Consider the following 21,845-nt stretch of genomic DNA (forward strand, 5'->3'; position numbering starts at 1 on the left):
TTCACCATGTGAGGACACAGCAACAAGGTGCCATCTTGGAAGCAGAAAGCAAGACCTCACCAGAAACCAAATCTGCTGGATCCTTGATCTTAGACTTCCCAACTTCTAGAACTGTAAGCAAAAAAAAATCAGTAGTTTATTAATCACCCAGTCTAAGACATTTGTTATGGCAACCTAAATGGACTAAGGCAGCATGTAAGGTAACACAATAACAGGTTTGATATGTTACATTTATAGTCCCAATTTTTAATCATACTGCATTAAACTCTAAGTCAGCCATAGCTGCAAAAGGCACACGAGTATGACATTGAATAATTCTTCAGTTCGTTCAGAAAAAAATAATTGAGATTGAAATTTATGTGAATTGACCAGGAAGTTGCATCAAAATTATCAAACCAATAAAAAATCTTAATTACTAGAGTCTTTATAGCTCAAAAAATGTTTTTTCAATTAAAAATATTTCAGAATTTCAAAGTTAATGCCAACTTTGGCATTCTGCAGCTATTATTCCTTCATTCCAAGTATTCCAATTTTTTCTGTAGTTTTTACTGCTTAAAAGTGTGAGTTATCAAATATTTTAATTCCGCCCCCAAAATTCTGATAATTACTAAATGTTCTTCCCATTGACATAATTTATGTCTGTCTCTCTTGATTACGGGCCTCTGTGAATTCATAATTGATAGAACATGGTCAAAGTAGGTTATTTCAATTTCTCAGTATCTTCTATTTCTGATATATAGGTACAATAACTGTTGAAGCTATTAATTACAATGTAAGTAGTCTTAATCCCCTTGGAGTATCATGCTGTGGGGGAAAGTTAAGCTAGCTACATGGACAAGTCATGTGGAGAGATGCTTGTCCAGCACTCAACCATTGTGTCATGTCAGCTAAGACATGAAAGCATATGTAAGTGTCTCTATAGTTTCCCTTCCATATTCTAAGTAACAGATTCTGGCTTAAATAAATATTTACTGTTGTTTTAAGTCACCACGTGTTTTGTCTGTTATAAAACAATCAATACTGGAACCAAATTTGGTGCTTGCAATTGGTGTAGTACCATAAAAAATTCTAAAACACTGGCTTCAGACAATTTATTTTATTTCCAGCTTTGGGCTATCATGAATAAAGTGGTGTAGGAAGTAGGATTCTAAAATGCCTCCCTGTACAATATCCCCACCCATATTTCAGGGACTGTGATTATGATGAGATATTATCCTCAAGGTTTTGTAAGACTACATAGTAAAAGGAATTCAACAGATATAATTAAAGTTACTAATCAGTTGATCTGGAGTTAACTAAAAGGAAGATTGTCTGGCTTTGCCTTATGTAGTCACATGCTCCCCCGCCTTTTTTTCTTTAAGTTCTGGGATACATGTGCTGAACTTGCAGGTTTGTTACATAGGTATACATGTGCCATGGTGGTTTGCTACACCTATCAATCAGTCATCTAGGTTTTAAGCCCCACATGCACTAGGTATTGGTTCTAATGCTCTCATTACCCTTCTCCCAACCCCCTGACAGTCCTCAGTGTGTGATATTCCCCTCCCTGTGTCCATATGTTCTCACTGTTCAACTCCCACTTATGAATGAGAACATGCTGTGTTTGGTTTTCTGTTCTTGTATTAGTTAGCTGAGGATGATGGTTTCTAGCTTCATCCATGTCCTTGCAAAGGACATGAACTCATTCTTTTTTATGGCTGCATAGTATTCCATGGTGCATATGTGCCACATTTTCTTTATCCAGTCTATCATTGATGGGCATTCGGGTTGGTGCCAAGTCTTTGCTATTGTAAGTACTGCTGCAATAAACATATGTGCGCGTTTGCATGTGTCTTTTTTTTTTCTTTTTTTGAGATAGTCTCACTTTGTCACCCAGGCTGGGATGCAGTGGCAAGATCTCGGCTCACTGCAAGCTCCACCTCTCGGGTTCATGCCATTCTCCTTCCTCAGCCTCCCGAGTAGCTGGGATTACAGTTGCCCACCACCACGCCCAGCTAATTTTTTCTTTTAATTTTTAATAGATACGGGGTTCATCATGTTAGCCAGGTTGGTCTTGATCTCCTGACCTCGTGATCTGCCCGCCTTGGCCTTCCAAACTGCCGGGATTACAACCATGAGCCACTGTACCCGGCTGCATGTGTCTTTATAGTAGAATGATTTATAATCCTTTGGGTATATACCCAGTAGTGAGATTGTGGGGTCAAATGGTATTTCTGCTTCTAGATCATCACTGGACACTAGAGAAATGCAAATCAAAACCACAATGAGATACCATCTCATGCCAGTTAGAATGGTGATCATTAAAAAGTCTGGAAACAACAGATGCTAGTGAGGATGTGGATAAATAGGAATGCTTTTACACTGTTGGTGTGAGTGTAAATTACTTCAACCATTGTGGAAGACGTGTGGCGATTCCTCGAGGCCCCTTTAAATTATAGAGTTTCCTCTATCTGATAGCAGAGGAGAAAGTCACAGAGTTTCAATGGACTGGAAGGATTTGTCACACTATTAAGGCTTGAAGATGGACAGTTTTATATGCAGAGTGAAGAACAATCTCTAGATGAAAGACTCTGAGATAATAGCCAGCAAGAAAACTGAGGAGGGTGTGCCTCTCTCTTATAACCACACAGAAATGAAGACTACCAACAACCTGAATGAAACTGGAAGTAGATTTTTTTCCTAGATATTTCACAAAGTAAACTATTATGGAATAGACTTTGATTTAAGCCTTGTGAGACACTAAGGAGAAAACATAATCAAACCTATTTGGACTTCTGACTTACCGAACTGTGAGATAATTCATGGGTGTTGTTTTAAGCTGCTCATTTTGAGATGATTTTTTTTTTCACAGCAAGAGAAAACTAATATAAATTGTGTGCAAATTATTGGATATGTCTGTTTGTAAAAATATGTTTTCTTTTCTCTTGGGTAAATAACTAGGAGTAGAACGACTATATGATTAGCTAGGATTATGTTTAGCTTCATGAAACAATGCCAAAATGTCTTCCGAAGTTATTGAATCATTTTACGTTTCTACTACAAATGTGAGAATGAGTTAGAGCTCCACATTCTTGACAAAACTTTGAATTATATATATTTTTTAGCCATTCTAGCTGGTAAGCAAGTTATCTCATTCCTACTTTAGTTTGAATGTCTCTGATAACTAATAATGTTAAGAATCTTTCTATGCGTTTATTGGTTATATATTCTTTTGTAAATATATGTTCAAAATATTTTGTCCATTTTTAGTTGATTTTTTTTTCTGTATTGATTTTTTGAGTTATTTATACCATCATGTATTCTGGAAAAAATGTCATGGTAAGATATGTGTGTGTGTGTATGTGTGTGTGTATGTGTGTGTATGTGTGATTCCCATCAAACATACATATGTTTGTGTATGTAAATGTGTGCGTGTTTCCCCATCAGGTAGCTTACATCTTCATTTGTTTAAATATGCTTTTGAAAATCAAAAGTTTTAATTTTTATAAAGGCTTGTTTATAATTTTTTAAATTTTTGTGCATGTTTGCTGTGTCTTCACTATAAATTTTTTCCCACTTATATTCCCTGAAGGCATTATTTGAGAAGAACTTTTAATAACCGTTTTGCAGCCATATTGTTATACCCCTTTTACTTCACATGGCTTTGAATCTACAAGGTCATATTTTGGAGGAAAGTCATGATTGAAGAACAAGATGTTAGTATTTAACATATTTAAGTAATCAGTATATTATTTCAAATAGTTATTTTCTTATTTCTAATTAAATGTAACCTTTTCAAAGTAGAAAATTATTGCTGAGATAATATTCTCTGAATCTAATTAAAGTAAACTAAAATTAGCTTGCAAAATAATCACAATTTCAAGATCGTAGTGACATACTAGTAAAAAATAAGATAATTTTATCTTATTTTTGATCAATATCCTTATTTTTATTTTAAAAAGTGTTGAATAATTAGGATTGAGAATTGTTCAATTTCACTTTTATTCTTTTCACTGTAACTTACCTCAAACCACATTGGTTATGCAATTTATACACTCCTCCACCCAAAAAACCCTCAAACACCTCTGATTGCCAATATAAAGGGAACTAAACGTGCTCATTTGAGACTCACTTAAATGATGTTATCATTGTAGCTGCCAGGTTCAGGATCACTAGGTTATAGATTTAAACTTTGGCTACCCTCTAAAACATTTTAACTCACATTGGACTACCTGTATTCCTTGCATTGGCCATTGTGGATAGAAGAAGCCAAATGACTACGCTTCAGGCTAATTTACCCTTGCTTAAGATACATTAAATAATCTTCCATGTTTAATTTTTTAATAATTGCAGCTGTTCCTTATTTTCTTTTTAGTCTTCCCCTCTTTCTCTGCCTTCTCTAGTTTTAACGGAGCATTTTATTCATGATTTCATTTTCTCTTCTCTTTCATCATATCAATTATACATTTTAAAAATTTAGTAATTGCCCCAGATTTACTAAATTGCTTCAGTAATATACAGTTTGAATTAACCTAAGTCCACTTTCAAATAACACCATACGTGCATTCAGAACACACACATGCATTCAGAAGTAATGCAGGTAACTTATAACAGTATATTCTTGATTTTTCTTCTCACTTGTGATGACATTATTGCCATTCATTTCACTTATCCATGTGCTATAATTACTCAATATATTCTGAGTAGTATTAATTTAAAAATCTTTTATGTATTAGTTGATAATACAGGTATGTCTACTAGAGTCAATGTCCCTCAGATTTTGTTTTCTGAGGGTCTTTCTTCTCCACTTTTATAAATAATTTTGCTGGATGCAGAATTCTAAGTTGATGTTTTCTTTCTTTCAATGCTTTAAATATTTCACTCCATTCTCTTCACGCTTTCATGGTTTCTGACAATAAATCCAGTGGAATTCTCAGCCTTGGTACTCTATAGATTGCTGTTTTCCTCCCCTGTTGGCCCTATTCAAGATTTTTTCTTTAAATTTGGTTTTCTGCAGTTGAATATGATCAATCTGGTTGTGGATGTTTTCAGTTCTGTTGTGCAGCTCTCTCTAAACTTCCTGAATTTATTATTTGGTACCTCTATTAATATTTTAAAAATATTTGCCATGGTTACATCAAATATGTTGTCTGCCTATTTTTCCCTTACTTGTCATTCTGGCATTCCCATTACATGAGGATAATTAGGCTTTTAGTGTGAGTTTTCCTCTTAATATGACTAGGAGTTGTTTCACATTGGGAAATAGAACCTTTACAATGAAGTCCTAAGGGTGGGTTTCAACTCAATATGGCTGGTGTCTTTGTAATAAAAGGTTAGAACACAGACAGGCGTAACAGGAAAACCATGTGAAGAAATTGGAAGATGGTCATCGAGAAGCCAAGGAGACACTCAGAAGAAAGCAGTTCTGTGGATACCTTGACACCTAGTCTCCAGACCTGTGAGAAATATATTTCTGCTTTTTTACGTCCCCTGCTTGGTGATACTTTTTAATAGAAACTTTGGTAAACTAATACAGTAACTATTTTAAAATACACCCAGAATATTCTCCGTAAACTGACCGGCCTTCTATAGGAAATTATGTTACCAGAGCTGTAAAAATAAAATACAAAAATAAAAATGCAAGCAGAATTTACACGCACACACACAAACACAAACACACACACAAACTATGAAAGCTCTATAGCAAACACATTCTGGAATAATTAGAGCCTCCTCCTGAGAGAGAAGTAGGTTGACTGGCCCCCAGATGTAGATCTTCTTTCTTCATATAATCCTTGTAAGTCTCTAAAGTCCAGTGTCATTTTGATATCATCACGTGGCTTGCTGGAGTATGTTCTAAAAAGAGCAGCCAAATCGAATTTGTGTGTGTGCATGTGCTTAATCAGCCCATTTGCTTTGCTGCTGTTTGAGCATCTATAGAATGCCCCATCTTGAAAAGTTTCCCTTGTCCCTTTAATTTTTTTTTGTCCTTGACCTTTCAGCTATAAAGCATTCAAATTCATGGAGGGTTTGTTTGCTTCTTTTTGCGTTTGTTTGTTTTTCCTTCAGGGATAGAACTGTGGAAAGGCCTGGTCTCTTGTTCTCTGCATGCTAGCAGCATGGAAAGCTGGGAATTTCCTATTGCAGTAATTCGCCTCTCTTTTAAATTACCTATTTGTTGTAGACCTTTGTTGGCTGATATACACCTTTGCTGACACCATCTTAGTATCTGGAACAGACTTCTTTGAGGTGCCCTCACTATTGTGGCCAAGTAATGCTTGTGGCCACCCACTCAGGGAAAAGAAAACACAATGACAATTTTAACCTATTTTACTTGACAGTCTTGATGTAACTTATTTTATTTTATTATTTTTATTTTTTAATTTTTTTATTATTATACTTTAAGTTCTAGGGTACATATGCACAACGTGCAGGTTTGTTACATATGTATACATGTGCCATGTTGGTGTGCTGCACCCATTAACTCGTCATTTACATTAGGTATATCTCCTAATGCTATCCCTTCCCCCTCCCCCAACCCATGACAGGCCCCGGTGTGTGATGTTCCCCTTCCTGTGTCCAAGTGTTCTCATTGTTCAATTCCCACCTATGAGTGAGAACATGTGGTGTTTGGATTTTTGTCCTTGCGATAGTTTGCTGAGAACGATGGTTTCCAGCTTCATCCATGTCCCTACAAAGGACATGAACTCATCCTTTTTTATGGGTGCATAGTATTCCATGGTATGCATGTGCCACATTTTCTTTTTTTTTTTTTGACTTATTGATTTTAATAAGAAAGAATATCAACATTTACACAGTCAAATAAATAGTACATGCCTCTGTAAATTATGTAGCCTGAACAATTATTTTAACAATACTACCATTGCTTGAAACTCAGAGTCACTTCTTAGAATTTCTTTTCTTTTTTTTAAAATTTGTTTATTTATTTATTTATTGTTATTATACTTTAGGTTTTAGGGTACATGTGTGCAATGTGCAGGTTAGTTACATATGTATACATGTGCCATGCTGTTGTGCTGCACCCATTAACTCGTCATTTAGCATTAGGTATATCTCCTAAAGCTATCCCTCCCCCTTGCCCCCACCCCACAACAGTCCCCAGAGTGTGATATTCCCCTTCCTGTGTCCATGTGTTCTCATTGTTCAATTCCCACCTATGAGTGAGAATATGCGGTGTTTGGTTTTTTGTTCTTGCGATAGTTTACTGAGAATGATGATTTCCAATTTCATCCATGTCCCTACAAAGGACATGAACTCATTTTTTTTATGGCTGCATAGTATTCCATGGTGTATATGTGCCACATTTTCTTAATCCAGTCTATCATTGTTGGACATTTGGGTTGGTTCCAAGTCTTTGCTATTGTGAATAGTGCCACAATAAACATACGTGTGCATGTGTCTTTATAGCAGCATGATTTATAATCTTTTGGGTATATACCCAGTAATGGGATGGCTGGTTCAAATGGTATTTCTAGTTCTAGATCCCTGAGGAATCACCACACTGTCTTTCACAATGGTTGAACAACTTTACAGTCCCACTAACAGTGTAAAAGTGTTCCTATTTCTCTACATCCTCTCCAGCACCTGTTGTTTTCTGACTTTTTAATGATTGCCATTCTAACTGGTTTGAGACGGTATCTCATTGTGGTTTTGATTTGCATTTCTCTGATGGCCAGTGATGATGAGCATGTTTTCATGTGTCTTTTGGCTGCATAAATGTCTTCTTTTAAGAAGTGTCTGTTCATATCCTTCACCCACTTTTTGATGGAGTTGTTTGTTTTTTTCTTGTAAATGTGTTTTGAGTTCTTTGTAGATTCTGGATATTAGCCCTTTGTCAGATGAGTAGATTGCAAAAATTTTCTCCCATTCTGTAGGTTGCCTGTTCACTCTGATGGTAGTTTCTTTTGCTGTGCAGAAGCTCTTTAGTTTAATTAGATCCCATTTCTCAATTTTGGCTTTTGTTGCCATTGCTTTTGGTGTTTTAGACATGAAGTCCTTGCCCATGCCTATGTCCTGAATCGTACTGTCCAGGTTTTCTTCTAGGGTTTTTATGGTTTTAGGTCTAACATAAGCAGAACCAAAGACAAAAGCACACAGTTATCTCAATAGATGCAGAAAAGGCCTTTGACAAAATTCAACAGCCCTTCATGCTAAAAACTCTCAATAAATTAGGTATTGATGGGATGTATCTCAAAATAATAAGAGCTATCTATGAAAAACCCACAGCCAATATCATACTGAATGGGCAAAAACTGGAAGCATTCCCTTTGAAAACTGGCACAAGACAGGGATGCCCTCTCTCACCACTCCTATTCAACACAGTGTTGGAAGTTCTGGCCAGGGCAGTCAGGCAGGAGAAAGAAATAAAGGGCATTCAATTAGGAAAAGAAGAAGTCAAATTGTCCCTGTTTGCAGATGACATGATTGTATATTTAGAAAACCCCATCTTCTCAGCCCAAAATCTCCTTAAGCCGATAAGCAACTTCAGCAAAGTCTCAGGATACAAAATCAATGTACAAAAATCACAAGCATTCTTATACACCAATAACAGACAAACAGAGAGCCAAATCACGAGTGAACTCCCATTCACAATTGCTTCAAAGAAAATAAAATACCTAGGAATCCAACTTACAAGGGATGTGAAGGACCTCTTCAAGGAGAACTACAAACCACTGCTCAACGAAATAAAAGAGGACACAAACAAATGGAAGAACATTCCATGCTCATGGATAGGAAGAATCAATATTGTGACAATGGCCATACTGTCCAAGGTAATTTATAGATTCAATGCCATCCCTATCAAGCTACCAATGACTTTCTTCACAGAATTGGAAAAAACTACTTTAAAGTTCATATGGAACCAAAAAAGAGCCCGCATTGCCAAGTCAATCCTGAGCCAAAAGAACAAAGCTGGAGGCATCACGCTACCTGACTTCAAACTATACTACCTGACTTCAAACTATACTACCTGACTTCAAACTATACTACAAGGCTACAGTAACCAAACCAGCATGGTACTGGTACCAAAACAGAGATATAGACCAATGGAACAGAACAGAGCCCTGAGAAATAATAGCACACATCTACCACCATCTGATCTTTGACAAACCTGACAAAAACAAGCAATGGGGAAAGGATTCCCTATTTAATAAATGGTGCTGGGGAAACTGGCTAGCCATATGTAGAAAGCTAAAACTGGATCCCTTCCTTACACCTTATACAAAAATTAATTCAAGATGGATTAAAGACTTAAATGTTAGATGTAACTTATTTTAAAAGAAAAAAAGAAAAATTTTAAACAAAAGTTTGGTTAGAATTTCTTCAGGTAACTGAGGGGCACCATGATGGTAGACAAATGTAAATGCCTTAGGAAATATATCAAAAAGGGCATCATGCACAATATTGTTGATGTAATTTGAAAAATCATGAAAATATTTGCATGAGATGTGAAAGCACTAGGTGTATTCAACAACAACAACAACAACAACATCAAAATTAAGGCACATAGCCAGTCACAAAATCTCAATAAACCAATGCATTGTCTTTTTAGTCAGCTATTTATAGGCTATTTACAGCCATGCTTCCATCTACTTTGGCTTACTTTCTAGGCACAGAAATTAGTAGGGCAATGAAGGAAACCTGACGAAGAACATTGTATGTGTCTTTTTTTTTCCACAAGGAAGATGAAACTTCTGTTTTTTAAGCCTCAGCTAATGGATGGGTAGTTCATTTTATGCCTGGTTTGACTTCAGTAGATTTGTGGATAATTTATATGACTTCAATGAATGGACTGACGTTTCATATTACTTAGATCAAGGAGGTAAGACCTACATGAAATTGGATACTGACCTTGCCTTGGGTGGTTACATGCCCACACTTCTCTGTTTCTGATGAAAAAATAATAAAAATAAATCTTGGTAATCCTGTGGAAGAATTGTTTGGAGAAAACAAACAGCATTATGGTTTATCCCAGTTTAGAGTGGCAGACCTTAATTTATTGCAAATCAATGCATATAACTCTAATAGATTAGTATAGGGCCGAAAGGGTTTGAATCACTTTTTAAATATTCTATGATATGTATTGACAAAATGCTCCCCATCTATGTCAACAAATGTCTTGGGATGATGTTGCAGACTTTACTTTCCATGTGGCCCAACTAGATGGGTCAATTTTTGCATGTCCCATCTAGAGATATCACTGGAAAACTACGATCTAACATTAGTCAGAGCCACTGGATATATTTAATGAATGCCCAAGGACCAAAGGTGGACTGAATAAGGTCTGGAGTCTCATTAACTGCAGTTTTAGTAACTTAGGAGATCTAACTGCAAATCTGAGTTAGCACAAGGGAAACAGAGGCTGATAACAATCATTAGGTGCTAAAACCTTGCTCATTTGACAAAGCCAGTTACCAGATGAAGAAGTTTATATTGCTACATAGCTGCTGTGTGATGACAATATTAATGGCCTCAATTTTTACCCTTCCCTGTGTAGATATTCTTTATCATTATAGATAAATTTCCAGAGTTCTGTTTTTCTGACTTTGTACTGAGGCATGTAACTCTCTTTGTACAAAGGGATAATTGTAAATATTATACTATAAGAAACTTTTTCACCTGTCCATTCGCTCTTCCTGAATTTTTCCATCTCTAAAAGAAGATGATGTCCAAACAAGGCTGATGAAAGAAGAGAAATGTGTGGTTTAATTACCTCTATTGTCCTAGACAACAACAAGTAAAATGACATTTTGGTAGGGGAATACAACAATGACTAGAAAAGTTACCCAGCCGAACGAAGATAAATTGTCTACCTGCAGCTTCATGAGCTAAACAAAAGCATATAATTTTAAGCCACTGAAATGGGAGTGGTTTCTTATGCAACATTATGTGCAGAGTATTAAATGTGTGGGTTCCCTCTCAATTGAAATATTGGTCACTGTGCATGCAGACTATCTATATCTAACTTAAAGTGTGTTACATTGGGAACTTTGGACATTATACTTCTTTCAACTACTCTACGTTTAAGTTTGCTCCTAAAAAACTTTATTTATATCTGCAATTTTTGTGGCATTTCCCTCTACTTGAGATATAACCATACCCCTATTTGATATCATTTGATTTTGTGTGGGAGAGAGATTATAAATAATAATCAGTGACTTTATAGAAGATTAGAACAATAACAAAGAATTTTTGGGACAATAAACCATAAATTTACTTACAATCTCACCAACCCGAAAATAAATGTATTGTTATTCTGTTGTTTAATCTTTGTATTTTTATGCAGAGATAAAGATATATTAATGATAAATTTTATTAATTTTTCTTAAAACATTTATTTATTCAAGAAATCTATACTGAGGACCTACTATGTACCAGACATTGCTAGATATACTGAATTCAAATGAAACCGTCTAAACAACTGTATAACAGACTTTACTTAGATTAGATTTTTGTCTAATGTGATTTCATAGAGAGTTTTTCATTTTTAGAAACATCTTATTCATATACAATTTTCAGGTTTACATTATTTATCTATATGTGTATATATCATACTTTCTAACCAAACATTAATCGCGAATGACATATTTGTACATCATTTATATATTTAATTTCTATAAATAAAAATCTAAAACATTCCTATATCTTAAGCTATTAGTACTCACAATTTCTCAGTCAGAACTACTTCACTGCTGGTGGACCTGACCAAATTGATCATTAACAGAGTTGGGTGTAAGGGGCATGAGTTAATTCAATGGTTTAACCCAAAGCGACCAAGATTGAGTTCAAGCTGAAATACCTGAGAAGTATTCAGGGTTAATGAAGTGGACTGAAGGATGATTCTCAAGCCCAAAGAACTTCAAAGAGCAAGTCTGAACATTAGAACCCAAAGGGATCAAGATTGAGGTCCAAATAGTGGTGTTGTACTAGAGATTCCATCCAGATATTTAGGGCCTTTTTCTATTTCTGCATTGATCAGAATCAAGTCTCAGACGTGTATACCCAACAAAGAAAATCACCCATATACTAGAGTTCTCCCTTTTCTCTGTTAAAACCACTATAGAATTTAACTAGGTTGTTTTCCATTTCTATCTTGGTGACTGTTTCATTGATAAATCTTATCTAAGATTGTTATGACTTTTTATAGCATTAACAATCAAACAGGACCTCTTTAATATAATATTACTTGAACTAAAAATGTTAATGTGTACTGATTGAGTTTTCTGGCTAAGGGAAGCAAATGCAACAAAAGTCAACCCTAAAATGACGACTGGCACTAATGACTAGTTTTCCTACTCGGATGCAGAATATTTTGATTGACATTACAGTCAATTCAATCACAAAATAGCTGCCAGGTGTTTTATGTTCCTGCTCATTCATGTAACCTGTGATATTTCATTTCCCTGTGGTAATTATAGCAAACAGAGTTCTTAAGCATTTGGTTCCTTATAATCACTGAGAATATTACAATTGGATTTTTGTAATCAGTGGTTAACAAAACCTGTTACAAAACAATTTAAAACATACTTTGCTTGTTTTTGTGCATTAAGATTACCACTTCCTTTTGTGTTTTCATTTAAAAGGGATTGAAGGAAAAGCTAATGATATATTTCTCATAGTTTACCTCTATTGACATTACAAATCCTGCTGTCAGTTTGACAGTAATCCTCCTTACCATGAATGATGCAAGGAACTGTGTATAACAGTAATATATTGCAGTAAGACTTTAAACTCAAACATTAGCCTAAAATCTTTGTTTTTCTGGATGAGTAGGGAAGTTTTAAAAGATGAAAATTAATGTGCTGAGGTCTGAGGTGAAACATAAGGGGTAAGTATGGCCCATAATATTGTGAGAAAGAACAAGGTCAGCCATGTGAATTAACAAGGCAGAGATGTATGATGAGACATTAAACTTGGCAGGGAAATAGACTACCTGAAATCTGTGATGGTCAAAGGCAGCACTAGTAGAGACTGTTTTGTGACTGAAGGTCTTAGTAACTGAATTATTGAATCTAAATCAATTCTGAAAATCCCAATGTGTCATACTGTGAAATTACTTTTCTAAAGTTATTGCAAGCAAGTTTCTGCTCTGTTAAAATTTAAACTTAGCTTCCAGAAAAAGAAATCAGAAACATATATGTGTGTGTATATATATATATATCCCAAGTTTAATTCTTTGCCTAAGACACAGCTGGAAATTATAATTCTGGTAGGTTAGGGCCCATTGATACTAAATGCAAATAATTTATGTTATTCCAAGAAATTGCAGAATAGTAAAAGCCTATTAACTCCACTTAATTATATATCATTGACAATATTTGTAAATTAACCAATAATGAAATTATTGAGCTGAATGAAAAATAAAGTATTCAATATTTAATTAATAACTTAGAGAGAAGGAAAATAAAGTGATATATAAAAGTTAGAGAAAAAATAAATTGATTCATAAATGTGTTTCAAGAGTGGAGATACAGAAAGTGAGCTGTCATGCTTAATAGTACAAGCACCCTACATTTTTACTGGAAGATAGTACAAGCAATTAATGTCAAGCCCCTTGAATCGGCAAACTGCAACAGCTAGTAAAATTCCACTACAGTTAAATTTGAGACTCTGAGAATAAATTTCAAATTATGCACATTCAGAAATCCTAACTTATGCTTATGACACTATATTTATTATATCAATTATAATGTGTGCAAAATACGCTGCACAATCAACACCGTGACAATCTCCAGTCTACTGTCTTCTCTTGTAATCATAAGCTTATACATAAAAACTTAAGAATATTATCAGTAATCCCTTCTATCATCCAAACCCAACCAGTTATATGACCTTCGGATTTGCTATCATGAGGCAAACATATTATAATCTTCTAAATGACACTTCATTGACAGCAAAGCACTCATACCTTCGAGAACTTTGGCTTCGCTGTTGCTCCATTAAAATTCAAAGCTATCTTTCAAAAAGATTACTACTTCTCTCATTTCTCGTAGAATATAAAAAGCATTTATCATTTGTGTACCTTGAATCCAAGAGAATTCTCCAGTTAATCTTTGATTCTATCTGTTCCTCCTTGCCCTCTCTCCAATGTTTCTACTGGGAAATTTTTATTGCCATTTTACTGAATTATTTGTATAGTATATATCAAGGATATTGATCAATTTTCCACCCTACATTTGCAATTTAAAAAAAATTTTCCATTTTAATTCTGCTTACAATAATTTTGGTTTCTTTAAAATATTAAGACATCATTTTAAATGTTTGTCATGTCTATTTATACATATTTTTTCATTAATTTTACGCCTTAACATCCTTCACCAAAGATTAAATATTCTCATTCTTTTACATTTTGTATATATGCAATGACATATATTTTCACTGAATTGTGGTGCCTCCTTTTATATTATTTAAAGATTGCCCCATATCAAGCACAGTTACTTAAATACAATAAATGGTTAACAAAATTCTTTCATATTGAAATAAATTGGCTTGCCATTAAAGGTAACAGGAACTGAAAAACATACAATTGTTTCTATGAATAATATGCACAAATTGCTCTTATATTAAATTTGGGTTATGTTAGCCAACATTCTTTCAGTATGACAGGTTAAATATAATAGTAAAAATTAAATAAAATACAAAAGAAAATAATTTTTCCATTTATTAAAAGCTTTAAGTATTCCACTGTATGACAATCATAATTTCTTATATTTTCTTAGAAAAAACCATTTTACTCTCTTGGTTGAAAGTGGAAATAGCTACATATTATGAATATAGAAATAAGAAATAAAAATAATCCAAAATTATATTAACTAGACTAAAAATGGGTTGTGAATCCTCATATTTGCAAACCTGCATTATCTTGGCATTTTGTTCTGTACAGCATACCATTGGTTTCCTCTGCATTCCATAGTTATTTAAATCAGAATATATGAGATTGAAAAAAAGTTTATTGAAATCGACTGATCTTACATGATGAAATAATACTTGTCAAATAGTGCAAGACATTTATATCTGTGCTGGAGAGACCACCTGACTCTCATAAGTAATATTTGGTTATTTTCAATGAGCAGAAGAAAAATAATTACCCCTTTGATGTGTATTCTAAAAAAGACTTTCTGACCATTTTTTCTGTAGGCTATAAATACATTAATACATTGGTCAGACAAATATGCAGCTGAAACTCTCAGCTATCTCAGCAAATAAAAAATTGAGATTTCACAGACATCATTTCATTTAACTTTCTAAGGGAATCAGTCCTTATGTACCCAGGGATCACCATGCAAATGATCCATAGAAATGATATTTCTAATACCTTAGAAGTCTGCTACTATAAGGCTTTTTCTCCCTTTTAGTCATCTTATTGTTACCACGTCCTAGACGTTTATATTGCCATTAAACTACCACCTCTCCATAATCAATTTCAAACATTCTATTTCCCAAATATCACCTTCTATATTTCCAGCTCACTCTCTCTAGTCTCCCAGTTCCAAAAATAGTTTAACCGTTTAGGGACATTGACCCATGGATCCAACTATCTTTCACCCAATCATATCTTCACTCAATCAATCATATGTTTACTCTTTTACTATTTTTTACCCCATCACATCTTCACTTTTCTCCTTCCTCAGTCTGAATTTCATGATCAGTCATTATCACTGCCATTCATACTATCCCAATACCCTAGTTTCTCAATCGCTTTATGTTAGGCTTTTAATACAGCCTTATTTAAATGCAACATTCTACTTATATCTTGTCTGCCTCTATGCAAGTGAAAGTGGCTGGAATGATACATTAACTCTATATATCCACAACAATGCTGACTGGTTGGTTTCACTTTAAATGTATGATTCACTAACCACAAGTGGACCCACAATACTTCATTCTATATTTCCCTTGTCTATGTACCCTCCCGGTCTCCTACTAGAATACTGCTTTATCCTCTCTACAAAGTCAAGTAAATGGAAATAGAAAAGAACTTGTCTAGGTTTTCACTACCATCTCCACCAACAACTTTCACCTAATAGTATCTACTACCTTCTCGTTCACTGCTATAGATACTCAGTGCCTTTAGATACGAACAACCCCTAATCATATGCAATTAAGCTAATATCTCCTGAAAACTCAAGAATATCGTGTAGCAATTCTCCTCTGTCTCTTTTATGTACAATTGATTTTTCCTTCTCTATTGAAATATTCCCCAAAGTATGTAATTTTACCCCATTTAAAAATATATATAATGTGTGTGTGTATATGTATATATATATATCTGCTATATTTGTGTGTTTTTGTTGTTGTTGTTGTTTGAGACAGGATCTCAGTCTGTCACCCAGGCTGGAGGGCAATGGTGCAATCATGGCTCACTGTAGCCTCAACCTCATGGGTTCCAGCAATGCTCCCACCACAGAAGGATACCAGTCCTCCAGGAAGACATCAGGCCCCAGGTGGATACTGGACTCAAGGTTTACACCAGGCCCCAAATTGATAACCAGCCCCAGAGGTACACCAAAGCCCTAGGTGTACAACAGGCCCATGCTGAACTCCAGAGTCATGTGGACATCAGGCTGCAGGTAGACACCATGCCTTAAATAGATACGTAGGCTTCAGGTGGATATTAGACCCAAGGTACACACCCAGTCCCCATGTGATTGTCAGGCCCAGGTGAAAACTAAGGCCTTAGGTGAACATCAGGCCTTAATGGACACCCAGGTTGATACCCAGATCCCAGGTGATCACCAGGTCCCTGGTGGACACCAGGCCTTAGGTTAACAATGGGACCCAATAGGCCATCAGTCCACAGCTGGATACCAGTCCCCAGGGACACAAGGCCCCAAGTGAAACATAGGCCCAAGGTGGACACCAGGCCCCAGGTGGACACTCAGGCCTGAGGAGGACATCCAGCCCCTGGTGAACATCAGGCACAGGTGTCCAAGCAGGCTCTGGGTAGACATAACTGTGTACAGGTATGGAATTGACCTGTGGGGAGGGTGAGCAGTCAGTAGCCCAGTAGGGTCCTTAGTAAGTCTTATGGTGGGAAGGGGCTGAGAGGACAGAAACTTTAAGACGCACCCTCACTTCCTTGATGACAGACCCGCACAAAACTTAGAACTCTGGTAACCAGGCGCCCATATCCTAGAGCTAGCCCCGTAGCCAGCTCACTTGGTGGGAGATGTTGAGGAGAGTAAGATGTTCTCGACCCACATTTCAAGTGTCCTGCTTCAGGAATGGAAGGAGTGACAGCCTTTTCCAATGATGCCAATGTAGGCTTATTGCTCACCCCAGACGCCTCTGGCCATTTAGCCAAAGGCACCCCCAGGTATTACAGGGCAGCCCAGGGCAGGCCCTAACAGGCCAGGTTTTACCAGAGATCCTATCTGGGCCACATCTGCACATTGTCCCTGTCTGGCTGGAGATTCTGGAGCCCATCGAGGCACAGGCATATGATGAAGTGGCCTGCAGTCTGGAAGACTTTGTTGGGGTGTTGTTTTGGGGCTGGAATTCCTTTAAATTCAGTGAGGTTGTTTCCACGTTTGGAAATTCCAGTGGAAAGTGACTGATATTGATGACTCTTTCTCCTTTTTCAGCTCCTGCTCCATATGCAGCAATACAGAAAATTCCAGTGCCAGCTGTTGAGCCAGTGCCAGCACCAGGGGAAGAGCCCCTCCAGGGACAGCGCTGGAACTAGAGGCAGCTCCAGAGTCTTCCTGCCCCTGCCCTGGTACAGCCAAGGACCAGCCCAGGGAGGAGCTGCCTGACATCATGGAACCTGCTGTGGCCACTGGCATTAGCCCTGGAGCTGAAAGCGTGGGTGGAGCTAGAGGTGACAGAGTTGGGGTGGTCAGCGGAGCCCCAGCCAGCAGCTCCCATGCTGCTCCCAGTCCTGGGCACAGTGGGAGCCATGGAGGCAGAGACCAGGGTGTGTAGCCTGGGCTTCTCTACCTCGCTGGAGGGAGGCTTCTCTCATTCAGCAGAGCCGCAGCCCTGTTGCTGCAGGACCTGTTCATTCTGCTGGTGCTGGGGGTGTATACATGCTGGCAGGAGGTGATTGAGAGCAGGAAAAGGAGCCCGCGAGGAGGGGTTCCAGCAGCTCCTCCTGCTCCCAGAGGCGGCCTCTTCCTCCAGGCATGGAGGTCTGCCTGCAACCGGGCATCTGGGCTGTTTGCCCCTAATCTGCTGCCGGGGACCGGCTCTTCTTAACAGGCGGGCAGGGGTTGAGGGGACCAGGGGGCGGCTCCAAAGTGTACAGGAACCAAAGCTTCCAAACTCAGCACTTGTGCCCCGGGGTCTCTATGCTGCCACCTGCCTTAGGATTTGTTCACAGTATTAGAATTACAAGTTTATAGCCTGGCGTGGTGGCGGGAGCCTGTAGCCCCAGCTACTCGGGAGGCTGAGGCAGGAGAGTGGCTTAAACCCGGGAAGCGGAGCTTGCAGTGAGCTGAGATCGCGCCACTACACACCAGCCTGGGCGAAAGAGTGAGACTGCGTCTCAAAAAAAAAAGAATTACAAGTTTATACAATGATGTTTAAACAAAGTTTGAGTTTTTGAAACTTCATGTTTTCTTTAACTCCTTAGTGTTAGATGGTGTTTTTGAGGCTATCCTGAAAATCTCTGATAGTTGTGTCTTTTTGTTGTGGTTGTTTATGTGATTGAATTACCATCAAATCAACTGTTACTGGAAACCTTTCAGGTATGGGTTTTAGAAAACCCTGACCTACTTTTGCCAGCTTTGACTCTCCGGTTTATTGTGGAAAGAGGGATCATGTAGGCTCACTTCTCCGGCAGATCAATCACCTTTTGCCATCAAGGATTTGGCATCAGCGTTTCCTAAAACTATGTGTACAAGCTGATATGCTGGTACTTTAGCTAATCCGGGTGCAAAAAACAGAATGCCAAAAACAGGTAGCATATAAAATTTATTTCTCATAGTTCTGGAGATGGTAAAATCCAAGGTGAAATGGTCAGCAGATTCTGTGTCTGCTGAGGGGTGGCTTCCTGGTTCCTAGACAGACATGTTTTTACTGTGTCCTCACATGAGAGAAGAAACGAGGGAGCTCTTTGTGGTCCCTTTGATAGGAACACTAATCTCATTCATGAGGTCCCTAAACATTTTTAAAAAGCTTCAACTTGATCCCTCTTCTCTCTAGAGCCACAAAAACTTTTCTCTTTTTTTCTTCTTAGCAAAACTCCTTCAAATGGATTATATTTGTTACTCATGGTGTCAAATGTTTCTCCTCTTATGTTTTCTTCTGTGTATAGTGTTTCTAATGATTTACCAATAACTTCAAATTGTTAAATCCAATGACATTGTTTTGTCTCTCATATCCCTTGACCTATAAATAGTTTTTGTTAGGGCCAATTACTTTTTTCCCCTTTGACAAACCTTTGCTTCTAGGGCAAGGTCTTGCTCAATTTTCAGTGGCCTCTCTGGCTTCCTATGTATTCCTTACTTTTGAATATTATGATGTTCCAGAACTCAGCCTTCTAGCTCTTCTTTGCTTTATGGCTGTGAGTATGATAATGATCATCAAATTTATTTATCTACTTATATATATCTAGACTTATATACCCAACTGTCAATGTAACATGTCCCTTGTATATTTAATAAACATTTCAAACTTAACTATATAAAAACTAAACTCCAGATATTTTTCTCAACATGTGCTTTTCTCACAGCCTTCTCCATTGTGATATAGGTAACTTCATTTTTTCCAGTTGCTGAGGCCAATGGTCTAGAGTCAATCTTGCAACCTCCTTTGTAATATATTCATATTTGTTATGTCAGTAAATCTTGTTACTGTACATTTAGATTACATCTAGAATTTGAGCACTTTCCACTCCCAGACTGATACAAATTTGAACCAAGCTGCTATAGATTTTTGATTGTTTAATTGTTATAGCTTACTGATTGGACAACCTGTTTCTATTTTACTCCTCCGCAAGCCTACTCTTAAAGTTGCAACTGGATAAATATGTATAATTTTAATTCAGATAATACCACTTGTATAATTCAGCATCCACCTAGAAGGCATAAACTGCATCGTAATTTAAATAAAAATAGTTTAAAATAAGTAATTATTTACTGTATCAGAAAGTTAGAGTAATGAAGAATTGGCAAATAAGAAGTACAAATAATTACGTACAGGAATAACAGATATAAAGACCAGCCACTGTTCCTACATCTGAGATAAAACATTCAGTGAAGATTGTGCCCCTCTCACCCCAGAACTGGGATCCAATTGATTGGAAAGGGCGTGTCCACGTCTAACTAGATGACGGAGAGTTGCTGAGAGTGGAATGTTAAGTGAGGGTAGAAACAATGGTAAAACAGCAATATAATGTAAAATTCCTAAACAGTGACATTGGAGATAGTGAATAAGTGTGCAGATCTCTACTGTGATACTTCATTTCTTAGAAGGACAAGGTAATGTGGAAACAACTGTTCAGTAATGTTTCATGACACCAAATTGCAGTTCTTTGTTTAACAGTGTTAACTGAGCTGGTGTTAATTTCACTAAAATGATTTATTTTATGAAACTGCTCAACTGAGTAAATATATTGTTTATTAATGTCTTGTTTTGAAGACACTGTCTAAATCTTTCCTGCTATTTTTGTTGGTTTTCATGAGTTTGTGATTTTTTTATTTCCTGAAGAAAAATCAATAGGTAAATTGTGCTATTAGCAAAGATCCATGCAAAAGACAAAAAATACAAATAAATATGTGTGATTCAATAAAATATAAATATGTGTGTGTGTGTATACATCTGTATATAGACACATATCTGTGTGAATATATAGGTTGGTGCAAAAGTAATTGTGGTTTTTGTCATTAAAAGTAATGGAACTATGCATATACAAAAATATAGAACTATGCATACATACAAATTATGTATATGTGTATGTATAGAAATGTGTATGTGTGTATATGTATGTGTGTATATATATATATATACATATATGGCCTGCTTTTATAATATTGGTAATTTTAATAATACATAGCATAATAAAACTCAGTAGTCTTACTTAAATTTACAATTTAGCACAGATTTACATGTTAGCTTTTCCACTCAGTTTCTACCAACAAAAGTGCTGTGTACAACTGCATAATATAAATAAAACAAATGCACGTATTATGACATTCAAATGTAGCAATAGATTCAAAGTAGCATCATGATACGATTTATTTATATTGGGCAAAAAAGAAAGATGCTACTTTCAAAGCTATTTGCAAAACAATTGTTTGTAACAAACAGTTCAATTTTAAGCACCAAATTCACTTTTTAAATTGTGAAAAAGCTCATTTATGGAAAACTACTTATTACTGAAGTTTACGACTATGAAAATAAACAACCAAAATCAAGTTTGTGTATTTTTCAGGTGATTGTCAGCATATAATATCTAATCCTTGAAATAAAAAAGTCATAACTGCATATAATATATCCTTGTATTGTATATATTAATATCTGTTTTACATAAAGGTTCTGTCAAATAGGTTGTATATATATATTTGTGTAATGTAGATTTTAAAACAATCCAAGATTTTGAGAATGGGTAAGATTCTAAATGTAAGCAATATTATCAGCCTGTAGAAAACAAAAGCCTAAAATATAATTCAAAAATAGCTAATTTATAACATTTAATTGATATCACAAACAAGAAGTGTTATTTCAAAATATGTCATAGATTGAAAATATTTTTTAAATATTTGAAGATAAAATTTAAAGAAATAATGGGGAATGAAAGACATATTATAAAATCCCGCATATAGTGGTTACTTATTTCCCCAAATTTATGGTAAGCTATGACATTTTCTTCCAATTTTGCTTATAATTTTCTGTAGTTGCTCGCA

The 21,845-nt window shown here is 36.1% G+C and overlaps 1 pseudogene; it reads left to right on the top strand.

Moving 5' to 3' along the window:
- The first annotated feature begins 16,353 nt into the window (after positions 1–16,353).
- On the top strand, positions 16,354–18,167 carry LOC129044482 (uncharacterized protein C2orf27A-like; annotated as a pseudogene).
- The last annotated feature ends 3,678 nt before the right edge of the window (positions 18,168–21,845 follow it).

This window comes from Pongo pygmaeus, chromosome 13 (genome assembly GCF_028885625.2).
Source record: "Pongo pygmaeus isolate AG05252 chromosome 13, NHGRI_mPonPyg2-v2.0_pri, whole genome shotgun sequence".
Classification (NCBI taxonomy): Eukaryota; Metazoa; Chordata; class Mammalia; order Primates; family Hominidae; genus Pongo; species Pongo pygmaeus.